Below are 16,626 nucleotides of genomic sequence, written 5' to 3' on the forward strand. Positions count from 1 at the left end.
GAGTGTAAAGACCATGTAGAGGCTTCTTATGTGGCTTTTTATAGTTGAAAAGTGTTGCCCTAGGTCATACTTACTGTCCAAGAGGTATTTTCTGCCCAAGATGTGTCTGAAAAGGAAAGAATCGCGCTTTTCGGCTTCAGAAGGAAGGCTGCGCGAAAATGCACTGCGAAAGGAAGTTGATGCGCGCGGTTTGGTCTCAGAAAGGGAAGGAGGCGCAGATTGTGCTTCCTAAATAAGTTTAGATGCTGACCTTGCTTCCTAATTAGTGTAGAGGCTGCCCAAGGTGCTGCCCATGTGCAACTTGCTGCCCAAGTTGTTGCAAACGAGGAAAGAATCGGACTGCAAGGCTTCAGAAAGAAGTTGGCGCGCAGATTGCCTTCAGAATAGGAAAGGAGCGTACCTTGTGCTTGAAAAGGAAGGAAGAGCGATCCAAGGCTGCCAATAGAGGAAGAAAAGTCGTGGCTTGATGTTCATAAGGAAATATGCACGTACCAAGGCTTTCAGAAGAGGAAGGACGCGCGGATCATGCTTCCAGAAGAGGTGGCACGCGCATGGATTGCAAAAGAGGCAGGAGAATGCAGTCATTAATGTGCAGAAGTGGAAATATATCTGTCCAGTCTTTCCTTTTTAGGTGGAGCCTTCGTTTGAATTTTGAATGCTGAATGCAGAAGAGGAAGAGCATCTCCTTGAGATCTTGCTGCCTAAACAGGAAGTTATGACTGCTGCAGTGTATGCACATCTTTGAACAAGGAAAGAAAGATCTGCGATTTGAATTTGAAATAATCTTCTGACTGAGCTTTCCTTGTTTACTTTTGCTTCTGCACTTTCCTCATTTGAAGACTTTCCTTTTCTGAAAACTTGCCTTATTTGAAAACCTTCCTTTCCTGGCCCATGTTCTAATTAAGGCAGGAAAGGTTCTGCAGTTCGAATTTTGGACAGTTTGTTGACTGTGCTTTCTGACTCTTTCCTTATTTGGCACTTTCCATATATGAACACTTTCCTTATTTGGAACTTTCCATATATGAAAACTTTTCTTATTTGGAACTTTCCATATTTGGCACTTTTTGACAGTTTTAAGAGCATTTTCTCCAGATTGTCTTTTCACACCTAGTTTCTGCAAAACATGAACAAAACCACAAAATTAGGTAGAAAAGGTGTAAATAAACATCAAGATTATCATGATAAAGTGGGCTAAATTATGCTCTGTCACCTATTTTATCATGTGTTTATAGGCTGCAAGCCCTTCCATGTCGTGAGCTCTGTTATGTTTTTGCTTAGGCTATTTTTGCGTGTTTATAGCCTGTGAGCCCGTCCGTGCTGCGAGCTCAGTCATTTTATACTTGGTTTATTTTATCATGTGTTTATAAGCTGCGATCCTGTCCGTGTCGTGAGCTCGGTTATTCAGATTTTTGTTTTCCATACCTTGGCACTCCGAACTCTTTTGTGAGGTCGGGCTCAAGTTTTCATTTACTCTCTGAGCCTTATGTGGGCTATATTTTAGGTCAGCTATTTGCTTGCTTACCTGAGCTTTTCTTTTGAGAGGGAGCTAAAGGCCTTTACTTATTTTTTCTGGGTTGATCTTCTCCCTCTCAGCTGGTTTTGTGGTGCCGGCGGTCATCCTCCGAGACCGGTCACCTACCTCACTGAGGGCTTCTTTCTCTCAGCCTGTTTTATAGTGCCGACAGTCATTTTCTGAGACCGATCACGCACCTCATTGAGTGCTTCCTCCTCCCAATTGGTTTTATAGTGCCGGCGGTTATTTTTCGAGACCGGTCACCTATCTCACTGAGAGCTTCTTTCTCTCAGCCAGTTTTGTGGTGCCAGCGATCATTCTCTGAGACCGGTCACTTACCTCACTGAGAGCTTCTTTCTCACAGTCGGTTTTGTGGTACCAACGGTCATTCTCCGAGACCGGTCACCTACCTCACTGAGGGCTTCTTCGTCTCAGCCGGTTTTGTGGTGCCGGCGGTCATTTTTCGAGACCGGTCACCTACCTCACTAAGGGCTTCTTGCTCTCAGCCGGTTTTATGGTGCCAATAGTCATTTTCCAAGATCGGTCACCTGCCTCACTGAGGGCTTCTTTCTCTCAGCCGATTTTGTGGTGCCGGTGGTCATTTTCTAAGACCGGTCACCTACCTCACTGAGGGCTTCTTCCTCTCAACTGGTTTTGTGGTGCTGGCAATCATTTTTCGAGATTAGTCACCTACCTCACTGAGGGCTTTTGTACCTGCTTCAGGAATACTCAAGATAGGGAAAATAGAGGCAGCATTTCACATATATATTTTAAGGTACAGGGTTTTACATTGCATGTTCCTTAAGGAAAATACCTCTTCAGGTGTTGGATGTTCTAGGCGTGAGGCTCCGGATGCCCTTGCAGGTCTTCGATCCAGTATACCCCAGGCTTGATGACTTTAGTTATCTTGAAGGGTCCTTCCCAGGTTGGTGCCAGTTTTCCCACAACTGCTCTCTTCCCGGTTGCTTCCAATCTACTCAAGGCCAGGTCTCCAGCTTTCAAGCTCCTTTCTCGGATCTTCTGGTTGTAGTAGTGAGCTGCCTTTTGTTGATAAGCAACGGTGCGTACTTGAGCCTCTTCTCTGATTTCCTTCAGGGCATCCAGGTTACTTCTCAACTTCTCCCTATTGGTATCCTCGTTGTTGAACTGGACTCGGTGAGAGGGGATCTGTAGCTCTATGGGGACTACCGCCTTAGTTATGAATGCCAATGCGAACGGTGTCTCCTTTGTTGGTGTCCGAAGTGTAGTCCGGAGTGCCCATAGGATGCTATTAAGCTCGACTGCCCAGTTCTTCTTTGCTCCATCCAGCCGCTTTTTTAGTTCCTAAGGGATAGCCCGATTCGTCACTTTTGTCTGTCCATTCGTTTGGGGGTGAGCAACTGAGGAGAACTTATGCCATATGCCCATATTCCTCGTGAAATCCTTGAAGGACTTGTAGTCAAACTATTTGCCATTATCTGATATGAGTGTCCTCAGTATCCCAAATCTGCATATGATGTTGCCCCAGATGAAGTCTATCACCTTGCGGGCTGTGATTGTGGGTATTGCTTCTGCCTCAGGCCACTTAAAGAAGTACTCCACAACGACTATCACGAACTTCTTCTACCCTGTAGTTTTTGGGAAAGGGCCAAAGATGTCAATTCCCCATTGTGAGAGCGGCCAGAGGCTGAATATACTGGACTGTGGTGTGGCGGGGTTGTTAATGGCATTAGCAAACCTTTGGAAGACGTCACATCTTCTGACGAACTCTTCTGCTTCTTTTTTGACCGTAGGCCAGTAGTACCCTTGCCTAAAAATTTTGTTTGACAACGTAGTTGCCCCTTCATGGGCTCCACAAATTCCCTGATGCACCTCCTGAATTACCCTGGCAGCCTCCTCAGAACCCACACATATTAGCCATGGGCTAGACTTCCCCCTCTGGTACAAGGTTCCTCTTACCGCCTAGTAATTGGCGGCCTTAGCCGCGACTCTTCTTGTTTTTGTTTTGTCTTTTGGCAACTTTTCGGCCTCCAAGTATTTCAGGTACGGGGTCATCCAGCTTCGCCCTTATTCGATCTGCATAACAGTGGGTAGTTTCTCAAAAGTAAGGACATTAATGTGTTGTATGCATACTTCGTCTGGGAGTTGATCTAGTTCTTCTTCGGACAATCTGCTGAGTAGGTCTGCTTCTTCATTTTCTTCTCTAGGTATCCTCTGATATTGTACAGCAATCCCCTATTCATCGAGCTCGGCTTCCACAGCTCGTACCCTGGCCAGATACTTTTGCATGATGGGGTCCCTTGCCTGGTATGCCCCTGTTATTTGATTGATTACCATCTGGGAATCACTATTTATCTTAAGGTCTGTTTCCCCCACTTCTAATGCTATCTGCATGTTTATGAGGGCTTCATACTCAGCCATGTTATTAGATGCTGCAAACTCCAGGCACAGGGCAGAGCAGACCTTGAATCCTTCTAGTCCTTTCAAAAGTATTCCTGCTCCACTAGCCCCGGCACTAGATGCCCCATCTATAAATAAGTTTCAACTGAACTCCCGCAGCTGTTGGTCCCCGTCCCTTCCTTCAGTTGAGCTCAGTAACCCCTCACTCTGTTCCTGTTGATCTGAGCTGAAAGAGCACTCGGCTATGAAGTCAGCTAGGGCTTGGGCTTTGATGGCTGCCGAGGTCGGTATATGAGGCAGTACTGGCTAATTTCTACAGACCAAGCCAGCATCCGTCTTGAAGTTTCAGGTATGTGCAGGATTTTCTTCAAGGGTTGGTCTGTCATTACAACTCCTTGGTGGCACTCCAAGTATACTCTGAATTTTCTTACTGTTAGCAACAAGGCAAATGCCAATTTCTCTATGTTCATGTACCTGACGTCGACATCCTTGAGCACTTTGTTGACGTAAAAGATAGACTTCTGCTCCTCTGCTTCCTCTCTTACCGGCACAACATTTATGGCTTGTTCTAAGGCGGTTAAGTATATCAAGAGTCCCTGGTCAGAGGGCTGTTGAGCACATGTGGTGAACTGAGGTATTGCTTGAGGTTTTTGAAGGCCTCTTGGAAATCCTCTGTCCATTCGAAGTTTGGAACCTCCCTCAGTTTCTTGAAGAATGGCAGACACCTTTATGCAGACTTTGACATAAATCGGTTGAGTGCCACTACCCTTCCTGTGAGCTTCTTCACATCCCTTATGGAGGTCGGCTCTAGCATTCTCAATACAGCCTCCACCTTCTCTGGGTTCGGCTCAATGCCTTTCTCGCTAACCATGTAGCCTAGGAACTTTCCTCCCCTGATAAAGAAGGCGCACTTCGCTGGGTTTAGCCTCATTCTATACTGCTGTGGCATTCCAAATACTTCTTTCAGGTCGGCCAAGTGCTGCTGGAAGGTTTGGCTCTTTACCACCTTGTCATCGATGTACACCTCTACATTCCTCCCTATCTGGCCTTTAAAAATCTTATTCATCAGGCGTTGATACGTCGCCCCTGCATTTTTCAGCCCAAAGGGCATGGCCTCATAGTAGTATGTCCCATCCTCAGTTATAAATGCGGTCTTCTCTTCATCCGACCTGTCCATGGGAATTTGGTGATATCCAGATATAGCATCAAAGGACAACATATAATCAAAATCGGCCGTAGTATCAACCATTTTATTTTTATCGGAAAGGGGATAATAATCTTTAGGGCAGGCTTGGTTTAGGTTAGTAAAATCTATACACATACTGTAATTTTCATTGGCCTTTTTAACTAAAACAGGGTTAGCTAACCACTGCGGGTGCATAACTTCCCTAATAAAACTGGCCTCCTCCAGCTTTTGGACTTCTTCCCTGGTGGCTCGTTGTTCCTCCTTCTCGAATACTCTCTTCTTTTATTTTATTGGTTTGGCTCCAAGAAGGACATTCAATTTGTGTGTCATCACTTGAAGATCTATCCCCGGCATGTCCAAAGGCTTCCAGACGAAGCTTGAGGCATGTCCTCTGATAAGAGCCATTGCTGTCTCTTTCTGATCCTTTTCAAGGTTTATGTTGATGCTAAAGACTTTGTTAGCTTCCTCTTTAGACAATGGGAATGTCTCCAGCTCATCAATAGGCTCCGTCCTAGCTTCTTTCTTCTCATCCTGGACCTCCATATTTTCAGATTTACCTCTTCTGGTGTTGTGCCTAGTTATGCCACTGTGGCCAGATATACTGCCTGGGCTTCCTCCTGCCTTCCTCGGACTACGCCCACCCCTACCTCCGTGGGGAACTTCATGGTCAGGTTACGGATACTGGTCACTGCTTCAAAATCGTACAGCAGCGGCCTTCCCAGAATGGCGTTATAACTCAGGGACAGCTTTACCACAAGAAATATCGCATAGTGGGTGCGTGACAGGGGTGGTTCTCCCAGTGTCAAGGCCACTTTTACCTTTCCTTCCACCGCCACGGGGGTCCCCCCATCCCCTTAACTAAGGCCTGGTCCCTAACCAGTTGTTCCTCTGTTGAAAGACTCTGTAGAGCAGTAGGTTTACCTTACTCCTGTCATCCACCAGGATCTTGCGAACCCATAAGTTGTGAATGATGGCCTTAATGACTAAGGCATCGTCATGGGGCATCTGGACTCTGTGAGCATCTTCAGGAGAAAAAGACATGGTCACCAGGGAGTGCTCCACTGTTTGCATGACTTTGTTGTTGCTTTCCTCTCCGCTACGGTTCCTCTTCTTTCCTCTCCTACTCATGCGTCCTCCGGTTCCCCCCACGATCATGTTAATCATCCCATTAGAGCCTTCATTCACAAGTTTTTCCCTCTGTCTGCGAGGTCTCTCCACCATCGCATTCTACTATGGCCTCTCCCCCTCTAGTTATTTTACGAAGTTCCTGAGGTGCCCCCCTCTTAATGAGTCTTTCTATTTCATTTATCAGCTAGTAGCAACTATTGGTGTCGTGGCCATGTGTCCGGTGGTACTGGCAATATTTTTCCGGATCTCTTCGGCTGGCCTCGGCTCTCATGGATTTAGGCCACTGTATGAAGTCCTTGTCCTGTACAGGCATGAGCACCTCGGCTTTAGATACATTCAGAAGAGTGATTACCTCAAGGATCCGAGGCTAATATGCTCTCTGCTCTTTTCCTTTCCCATGGTTGTTTGTTCATCTCTGGCCCCCGATTCTGCCTCCTATCGTGCCTTTCGGACCTTCTATCCTCCACTGCCTTTCCTCTATCCCCTAATTCTCTGGCGAACTTGCTCGCTGTAACGACCCGAAAATCGGACCGCTACCGGCGCTAGGATCTGGGTCGACTTAAGGCCGCCGGGACCCGTAGCAAGCCAAACATACATCCTGGAAACCTGTTTAATCCCATACATGATCAACAAACATACATAAAAATTAAAACTTTACTTTCATACATTCTATCATACGCCAAACTCAACCTGTGCATGCACTGAACATATACATAATCATATCTTGACCCCTCTGTGGGATCTCATCAATGCCCCCAATGGGTGGCATAACATGTGTTGAGTTGGCTAAACATAGTCATCAGTAAACATCTAGGATCATGTAATAAAAAAAAAGGGATTACAACATCCATAGGGTCAAGCACAACTTCTAATCCTCGATATCAATATACAAAACATAACTATTCAACTTTACATTATCTTACAATTTATCATGTCCACTCTCTAATTATTACAAACATAAGACTTTACTCTTCTTGACTTCTCTGCCTAGCCCGTACCTGTAATCCTGGGGGATTAGGGAAAAGGGGTGAGCTACTAGAGCCCAGTGAGCAGAATAGAAGAAAACAACATTTAAATCTCATGTCATTATGTAATGCAACACATCACAACAAATCACATCTCGGATGGTATTGTCACCAATAGTCCTCTACATTCCAAAGTGCCAGGACGTAGAATGGGTACAACTGGTCTTTCTCTTAACATAACATATCATATCATTCCAATGTGCCAGGGACGTAGAATGGGTACAACCTGGACTTTCTCTTACATAGTGCCAGGGACGTAGAATGGGTACAACCTGGACTTCCATACCATCTCATGCCGTAGCATCATCATACCATATGAGGACTAAAGGATCATTCAATAACCAATCCACATCAACATCATAAATGCAATGTAACATATTCGTGATTTCTAATGTAAACAACCTAATTCATCACATGGCATTCATGATGCATGAACATGCTCAACTGTATAAATCATTTGCTTTAAAAACATAAAGGTTTATTCTACTCACCTCTGGCCGAAGCTCTACTGACTCAAAAGCAGCTGAACTCACTGCTGGGGTCCTCGGTTCCTCGGGTCCGAACCTACACAGGTGGACTCAAATGAGGGACCAAACAACTAGAACATAATTCTAAAAACATCCCCCAAAAACCCCTAAAACACCTCAAAACCATCATGCAAAAACATGCAAAGGAAGGCAAAACAGGGCAGGTTCGGCGGCACCTTCGGCGGCCGAAAGTCCCAGACAGAGACGAAAGTCTCTTTTCGGGGGCAACTTCGGCAGCCGAAAGGCCTGCCTCCCCAGCCATGTTCGGCGGCCGAAAGTACCTTCGGCTGCCGAACCTGGTTTCTGCCAAAGGGCAGAAACTTGGCTCCCTCAAGCACATTTGCCTCCCAAATCTATCAACATGCAAATAACTCATCCAAAACATGCAAAAATACATACATTGGCTCCTAGGGGCTTCAAACTAACTTAAACCCCAACTACAACACACAACAACAACTCAAATCCAACATACATGCTCAAAACACAACATTAACTCAAAAACCTAACTATGAACTAAACATGCATTCTACCCCATAGATCTTGCATAAAACTTACTTTAAACATGAAATGAGCTTAAGATCGGCTCTTACCTCTTGAAGATAGAGAGAGAGACGTCCTAAACTCGGAGGTGGGAGAGATTTGAGTCCTTGAACCTCAAAGCTCCAAAACTTGCTAAAAACTTGGAAATCTTCAAAACAAGATGAAAACTTGTGAAAATCTTGAAAGATTTGAAGGAAAGAACTCAAGGGTGGTGAGGAATGGCGGAAAAGCTCACCTTGGCCGAAAATGGGGAAAAGCTCGCCCGTTTTCGGCTAAGGGACCCTTTTATAGTGGCTGGCCAGGCCACGTTCGGGGGCCGAAAGTGCCTCCGCATGCATGCCATGTTCGGCGACCAAACTTGAGGTTCGGCGGCCGAACCTGGACTTTCCTCACTTATGCCTTCGGGGGCCTAAAGCACTCTCGAAGTGCATGCATGTTCGGCGGCCGAACTTTGAGTTTCGGCGGCCGAACCTGAGTTTCCTCCAAGGGTGTTTTTATTCAAAAACTCATTTCCTCTTTACTTAAAATCATCAAAAACATTAAAACATTTCATGAAAACGTGGTTTTACCCCTTCTAGAGGTCTCCGACATCCGAGATTCCACCGGACGGTAGAAAATCCGATACCGGAGTCTAGCCGGGTATTACATTCTCCCCCCCCTTAAGAACATTCGTCCCCGAATGTTCCTCAACTAGCACATAGCATGGCATACAACATAACATACACATGAAACATATAAGAAACTAACCTAAGAAAAGATAAGGGTATTGCTGGAGCATGGACTCCCGTGTTTCCCAAGTGCACTCTTCCATATTGTGGTGGTTCCATAGGACTTTCACCATCGGGATTTCCTTGTTTCTTAGCTTTCTGATCTGGGTGTCTATGATCCGCACTGGCTGCTCAACATAGGTGAGATCCTCTTGGATCTCCACATCAGGCTCACTAAGAACCTTACCCGGATCTGACAAAAATTTCCTCAACATAGAAACATGGAAAACCGGATGGATTCTTGCCATTGAAGCAGGCAAATCTAGCTTGTACGACACATTCCCAATCTTCTGCAAGATTTCAAAGGGTCTGATGTATCGTGGGGCTAGTTTACCTTTCTTCCTAAAACGAACCACTCCTTTCATTGGAGACACCTTGAGCAATACCAGATCCCCCTCCTGAAACTCTATGTAACGACCCGAAAATCGGACCGCTACCGGCGCTAGGATCCAGATCGGCTTAAGGCCGCCGGGACCCGTAGCAAGCCTGACATAAAACCTGTAAACCTGTATAATCCCATACATGATCAACAACATGCAAAAAAATTTAAACTTTTCTTTCATTCATTTCTCATACACCAAACTCAACCTGTGCATGCACTAAAACATAATCATAAACTTGACCCCTCTGTGGGATCTCATCAATGCCCCAAAGGGCGATATACATGTGTTGAGTTGGCTAACATCTGTATCATCAAATATCTAAGATCATGCATCAACAAGGGATTACAATACTCACAGGGTCAAGCACATCTATAACCTCAATACATAACATACTGTAATCTCTTACATTACATCATAGTACAATTGTCATGTCCACAATCTAACTATTACATAAACATACTTCAAAACTCTGGCTAACCTCCTGGTCTACCCTGTACCTGCACATCTAGGGTTAGGGGAGAGGGTGAGCTACAAGCTCAGTGAGTAGAATAATAGAAAACATTTAAATCTCATGCCATCGTGTAATGCAACACATCACAACTAATCACATCTCGGATGGTATTGTCACCAATAGTCCTCTACATAGTCCAACTGTGCCGGGACGTAGAATGGGTACAACCGGTCTTTCTCTTAACATAACATATCATACATACCAATGTGCCAGGGACGTAGAATGGGTACAACCTGGACTTTCTCTTACATCGTGCCAGGGACGTAGAATGGGTACAACCTGGACTTCCATACCATATCATGCCATAACATCATCATATCATAGGAGGACTAAAGGATCATCCAATAACCAATCCACATCAACATCATAAATGCAATGCAACATATTCGTGAATACTAATGCAAGCAACCTACTATATCTCATGGCATTCATGATGCATGGATCATGCTCAAAATTCATGTATTTTAAAACTTAAGGTTTATTCCACTCACCTCTGGCTAGCTCTGACAAACTCTGTAGCAGCTGGCTCACTGCTGGGGTCCTCGGTTCCTCGGGTCCGAACCTACACAGGTGGACTCCAATGAGGGACCAAACATACATAAACATAACTCTAATATACTCCCCAAAAACCCCCTAAAACATCATAAAACAACTACATAAAAACATGCAAGAAATGGCTGGACAGGGCACTTTCGGCGGCAGGTTCGGCGGCCGAAAGTCCCTCCAGAGCCGAAAGTCAGGCAGGTTCGGCGGCACCTTCGGCGGCCGAAACTCATGCATGTTCGGCGGCACCTTCGGCGGCCGAATGTCCCAGACAGAGATGAAAGTCTCTTTTCGGGGGCAACTTCGGCAGCCGAAAGGCCTGCCTCCCCAGCCATGTTCGGCGACTGAAAGCTCCTTCGGCTGCCGAACCTGGTTTCTGCCAAAGGGCAGAAACTTGGCTCCCTAATGCATTCATGCCTCCAAAACTAACCAATCATGCATAAACTTGTTCTAAAACATGCATACACATCATACATCACACCTAGGGGTCTCAAACTATCAAATACCCCAACTACAACACTTCAAACATGCCACATTGTTCAAAAACATAACATTTGCTTAAAAACTCATACAACCCTATACATGCCATTCTACCCCATAAAACAACTTAAAACTTACTTAAAACATACAATGAGCTTAAGATCGGCTCTTACCTCTTGATGATAGAGAGAGAGACGACCTAAACTCGGAGATCCAAGCAAATGAGCTCCTGAGTTCCCAAAGCTCCACAACTTGTCTTAAATGCTCAAAACTTGCAATGAGAGGTGAAAACTCAAGAAAAATGGAGGAGATTTGGAGAAAGAACACAAGATCTGGGGAGAGGGAGGTCGGAAGCTAGCTATGGCCGAAAATGGGAGAAAGCTCGCCCATTTCGGCTAAGCGACCCTTTTATAGGTGGCTGGCCAGGCCACGTTCGGGGGCCGAAAGTGCCTCCGCATGCATGCCATGTTCGGCGGCCGAACTTGGGTTTCGGCGGCCGAACCTGGACTTCCCTCACTCATGCTTTCGGGGGCCTAACGTGCCTCCAAAAAGCATGCATGTTCGGCGGCCGAACTTGACTTTCGGCGGCCGAACCTGGGTTTTCCTCCAAAGACTTTTCATGCAAAAACTCATTAAATTTTCATACTTAAAACCATGAAATACCTCAAAACATTTTATGAAAACATGTTTCTACCCTACTAGAGGCTTCCGACATCCGAGATTCCACCGGACGGTAGGAATTTCGATACCGGTGTCTAGCCGGGTATTACATTCTCCCCCCCTTAAGAACATTCGTCCCCGAATGTACCTCAACTAGCACACATAACATGGCATAAAACATAACATACATACATAGCACATAAAACTCGCAGGGAACTAACCTCAGAAAAGATAAGGGTATTGCTGGAGCATGGACTCCCGTGTCTCCTAAGTGCATTCCTCCAAATTGTGGTGGTTCCACAGGACTTTCACCATCGGGATTTCCTTGTTCCTTAACTTTCTGATCTGGGTGTCTATGATCCGAACTGGCTGTTCAACATAGGTGAGATCCTCTTGGACGTCCACATCAGGCTCACTAAGAACCTTGCTCGGATCTGACACAAACTTCCTCAACATTGAAACATGGAAAACCGGATGGATTCTTTCCATTGAAGCAGGTAAATCCAGCTTGTACGACACATTCCCAATCTTTTGCAAGATTTCAAAGGGTCCGATGTATCGTGGGGCTAGTTTACCTTTCTTCCCAAAGCGAACCACTCCTTTCATTGGAGACACTTTGACCAATACCAGATCCCCCTCCTGAAACTCTAACTGTCTTCTGTGGGCGTCTGCATAGCTCTTCTGTCTGCTGGCAGCAGTCATGATTCTCTCTCTGATTATGGGTACCACCCTGCTGGTGATCTCTACTAGCTCAGGCCCTGCCAAGGCCTTTTCTCCAACTTCCTCCCAGCAAACAGGTGATCTGCACTTCCTTCCGTACAAAGCTTCATATGGAGCCATCCCGATGCTAGCATGATGGCTGTTGTTGTAGGCAAACTCCACCAAAGGTAGATGCTGCCTCCAAGAACCGCCAAAGTCCAGCACACACATTCTGAGCATATCCTCGATAGTCTGGATGGTCTTTTCTGACTGTCCATCAGTCTGGGGGTGGAAGGCAGTACTGAAATCCAACCTAGTACCCATGGCATTCTGCAGACTCCGCCAAAATCTGGAGGTGAACTGGGGCCCCCTATCAGACACTATCAAAACAGGAACCCCATGCAACCTGACGATCTCGTCCACATATACCTGTGCCAACTTGTCCACAGAGTAGCCACTCCTGACAGGAATGAAGTGAGCAGATTTGGTGAGTCTGTCCACAATCACCCATATGGGGTCCACTCTGTTGGACGCCGCCGGTAACCCCACTACGAAGTCCATAGCTATATTTTCCCATTTCCATTCTGGAATAGGTAGCGGGTTAAGCATTCCAGCCGGCTTCTGATGTTCCAGCTTCACCCTCTGACATACTTCGCAGGCTGACACAAACTGTGCCACTTCTTTCTTCATAGCTGGCCACCAATAAACCTTCTTCAGATCTTGATACATCTTGGTGGCTCCGGGGTGAATGTTGTATCTTGCATTATGAGCCTCTCTCATAATGTCTCCTTTTAGCCCTATGTCGTCTGGTACACATAGTCTGCTCCCATAGCGGAGGATCCCCTTACTGTCGAATCTGAACTCACTGTCTTTGCCTGAACAGTCCTGGCAATCTTTACTAACTCCGGGTCCTCATGCTGTTTCTGAGCCACCTGCTCCAGAAACACGGGTGCCACTCTCATCTGGGCCACCAAGGCACCTGTACCAGATAACTCCATCTGTAGACCTTCCTCAATAAGCTTGTAGAACTCCTTCACCACTGGCCTCCTCTCTGCCGATATGTGGGATAGACTGCCTAGTGACTTCCGGCTTAGGGCGTCTGCCACGACATTCGCCTTACCCGGATGATACTGAATCTTGCAATCATAATCACTCAGCAGCTCCACCCATCTCCTCTGTCTCAAATTCAAATCTCTTTGACTCAGGATGTACTGCAGGCTTTTATGATTCGTGAAGATCTCGCATTTAACCCCATAGAGGTAGTGCCTCCACATCTTGAGTGCAAAGATTACTACTGCCATCTCTAGGTCATGTGTGGGGTAATTCAACTCGTGCTTTTTCAGCTGCCTAGAAGCATAAGCGATCACCCTCTCATTCTGCATTAGTACACAAACCAGTCCCACACGGGACGCATCACAAAAGACTGTAAAGTCCTCATCACTAGATGGCAGAGCTAAAACTGGTGCTGAAGTCAACCTCTTCTTAAGCTCTTCAAAACTCTCTTCGCACTGGTTGGTCCACACAAACTTCTGATTCTTCCTAGTTAACCTGGTCAGAGGAGCTGCTATCTTTGAGAAGTCCTGAACGAACCTCCTGTAGTAACCTGCCAAACCCAAGAAACTTCTAACCTCTGTCACTGAAGTGGGTTTAGGCCAGTTAGCCACAGTTTCTGTCTTCTTGGGGTCCACCTCAATCCCATTCTCTGACACTACATGCCCCAAGAACGAAATGCTCCTCAGCCAGAACTCACATTTAGAGAACTTGGCATACAAGCCATGTTCCCTCAAGGTCTGCAAGACCAACCGCAGATGATGGGCATGCTCCTCTGCATTCCTGGAATACACTAAGATATCATCTATGAAGACAATAACGAAGTGATCCAGGTATTGACTAAACACTCTGTTCATGAGATCCATGAATGCTGCAGGGGCGTTGGTTAACCCGAACGGCATCACAAGGAACTCAAAATGCCCATATCTGGTCCTGAAAGCTGTCTTCGGCACATCTTCATCCCTTATCCTTAGCTGATGGTACCCCGATCTCAGATCTATTTTGGAGAAACAACCCGCTCCTGCTAGCTGGTCGAATAGATCATCGATCCTTGGCAGAGGGTACCTATTCTTGGTAGTGACTTTGTTCAACTGCTTGTAGTCGATACAAAGTCTGAGGGACCCATCCTTCTTTCTCACAAACAAGACCGGAGCACCCCAAGGTGAGGTACTTTGTCGGATGAAGCCCTTCTCTACCAGCTCTTGCAACTGCTCTTTCAACTCCTTCAACTCGGCTGGGGCCATCCTGTAGGGAGGGATAGAGATCGGTCTAGTTCCAGGCACTAACTCTATCTCGAACTCTATCTCCCTAGCAGGTGGTAAACCTGGAAGCTCATCCGGAAAAACATCCTAAAACTCTCTGACAACTGGCACCGAGGCCGGCTCCCTGACCTGACTGTCTAGCTCTCTCACATGAGCTAAGTACCCCTGACATCCCTTCCTAAGCAACCTACGAGCCTGAAGAGCTGATATCAGACCTCTAGGTGTGCCCCTCATGTCTCCTCTGAAGACGACCTCTGACCCGTTCTGATCTCTGAACTTGACTACCTTGTCTCTGCAGTCCAAGGTAGCACCATGGGTAGATAGCCAATCCATCCCTAGAATGACGTCAAAGTCTGTCAAATCTAGAACCACAAGGTCGGCGGAGAGGCATCTTCCCTCAACAAAAATTGGACTGTACTGGCAGACTGACACTGCCACTGACGGGTCACACTTGGGTCCACTGACCCATAGGGGACACTCTAACCCAGAGACTATCAGACCCAACCTCTCAACGGCTCTCGGAGCAATAAATGAATGAGATGCACCCGGGTCCATTAATGCATACACATCAGAACACCCAATGACGAGATTACCTGACACCACGGTGTTGGATGTGTTAGCCTCCTGCTGTGTCATGGTGAAGATCCTGGCTGGAGCTGATGGACCTTCACCTCGGGAACCAGAAGAAGAGGCTGCCCCTCTCCCTCTACCTCTGCCACTGCCCTGAGTTGTGGCTGGAACTGCTGGCTGTGCCACACTACCAGAAGCTGTCTGCTGGGGCTGGCCCATAAAAGGCGTTCTAGGACACTCCCGAGCTATGTGTCCCTCCTGTCCACATCTGAAACACGTATTAGCCCAGCTCGACACACTCCCCTGTGCGGTCTTCCACATCTCTGGCATTCTGTACCATCTGAGCCTGAGCTCGAGCCACCGCCAAATCCCAGACCGGATTTCAACTTGTTCCAAAACTTATTCTTCTTCGGCTTCCTGGTGGTGTTATCCCACCTCTTCTTACCTGAGCTCTGAGAAGAGAGACCTGGCCCTCCTCTGCCTGGGGTCTTAACCCCTGAAGACTGGGTCACTGACTGCTTCACTGACCCCTCAACTATAGCACTTGCTTCCATTCTTCGAGCCATATCCACCACAGTGTGGAAACTCTCTCTCTCAGCTGACTGGATCAACGAGGAGTACCTGGAATGCAGCTTCATAACATACCTCTTGGCTTTCTTCGTATCTGTATCTAGAGCTTGCCCTAAAAAAGGCAATAGCTCCAAGAATTTATCTGTGAACTCCTCTACACTCATATGCTCTGACTGCCTCAGTTGCTCAAACTCAATCATCTTCAGTTCTCTGGAACTGTCTGGAAAAGCCCATCCAGCGAACTCATTCGCAAATTCCTCCCATGTCATGCCGTCTAGTCTTGGGTCCACATAACACTTGAACCATTCCCGTGCCTTCTTGCACTTTAAAGTGAACCCTGCCATCTGAATGGCCCTACTGTCACTTGCCCCTAGCTCATCAGTTATTGTCTTCACCACTCTCAGATGCTCAAAGGGGTCATCCCCTGACTTGTATTTGGGAGCATCCAGCTTGAGGTAATCTGTCATCTTTACCTTGCTCCCATCAGCTGAGCTAGGTCTAGGAGGTTGAGTAACTGGGGCTGCTGGTTCTGTAGGTGGTGGAGGTGGGGGTGCAGCATTCCCCGAGGTGGGGTTTGCCGGGTTTGGATAGAAGGGTGAGGGTGGATAAGCTGGGTACTGTGTGTAAGGTGGATAGAAAGGTGGATAGGGCATGTAGGTAGGGTAGGGGTTAAAGCTGGAGTAATTCGATGTACCTCCCATCGGATACCCTGAACCCTGTGGGAAGGGTGGATAATGGGGTGGAAAACCATACCCCGAGGCCTGAACGCCTCCCTGAGACTCCTCTGTCCCTTCTTCCTCCATGCTCACATCCAGGTTCCCATCCCTCCTCTT

Source organism: Manihot esculenta, chromosome 1 (genome assembly GCF_001659605.2).
Source record: "Manihot esculenta cultivar AM560-2 chromosome 1, M.esculenta_v8, whole genome shotgun sequence".
Classification (NCBI taxonomy): domain Eukaryota; kingdom Viridiplantae; phylum Streptophyta; class Magnoliopsida; order Malpighiales; family Euphorbiaceae; genus Manihot; species Manihot esculenta.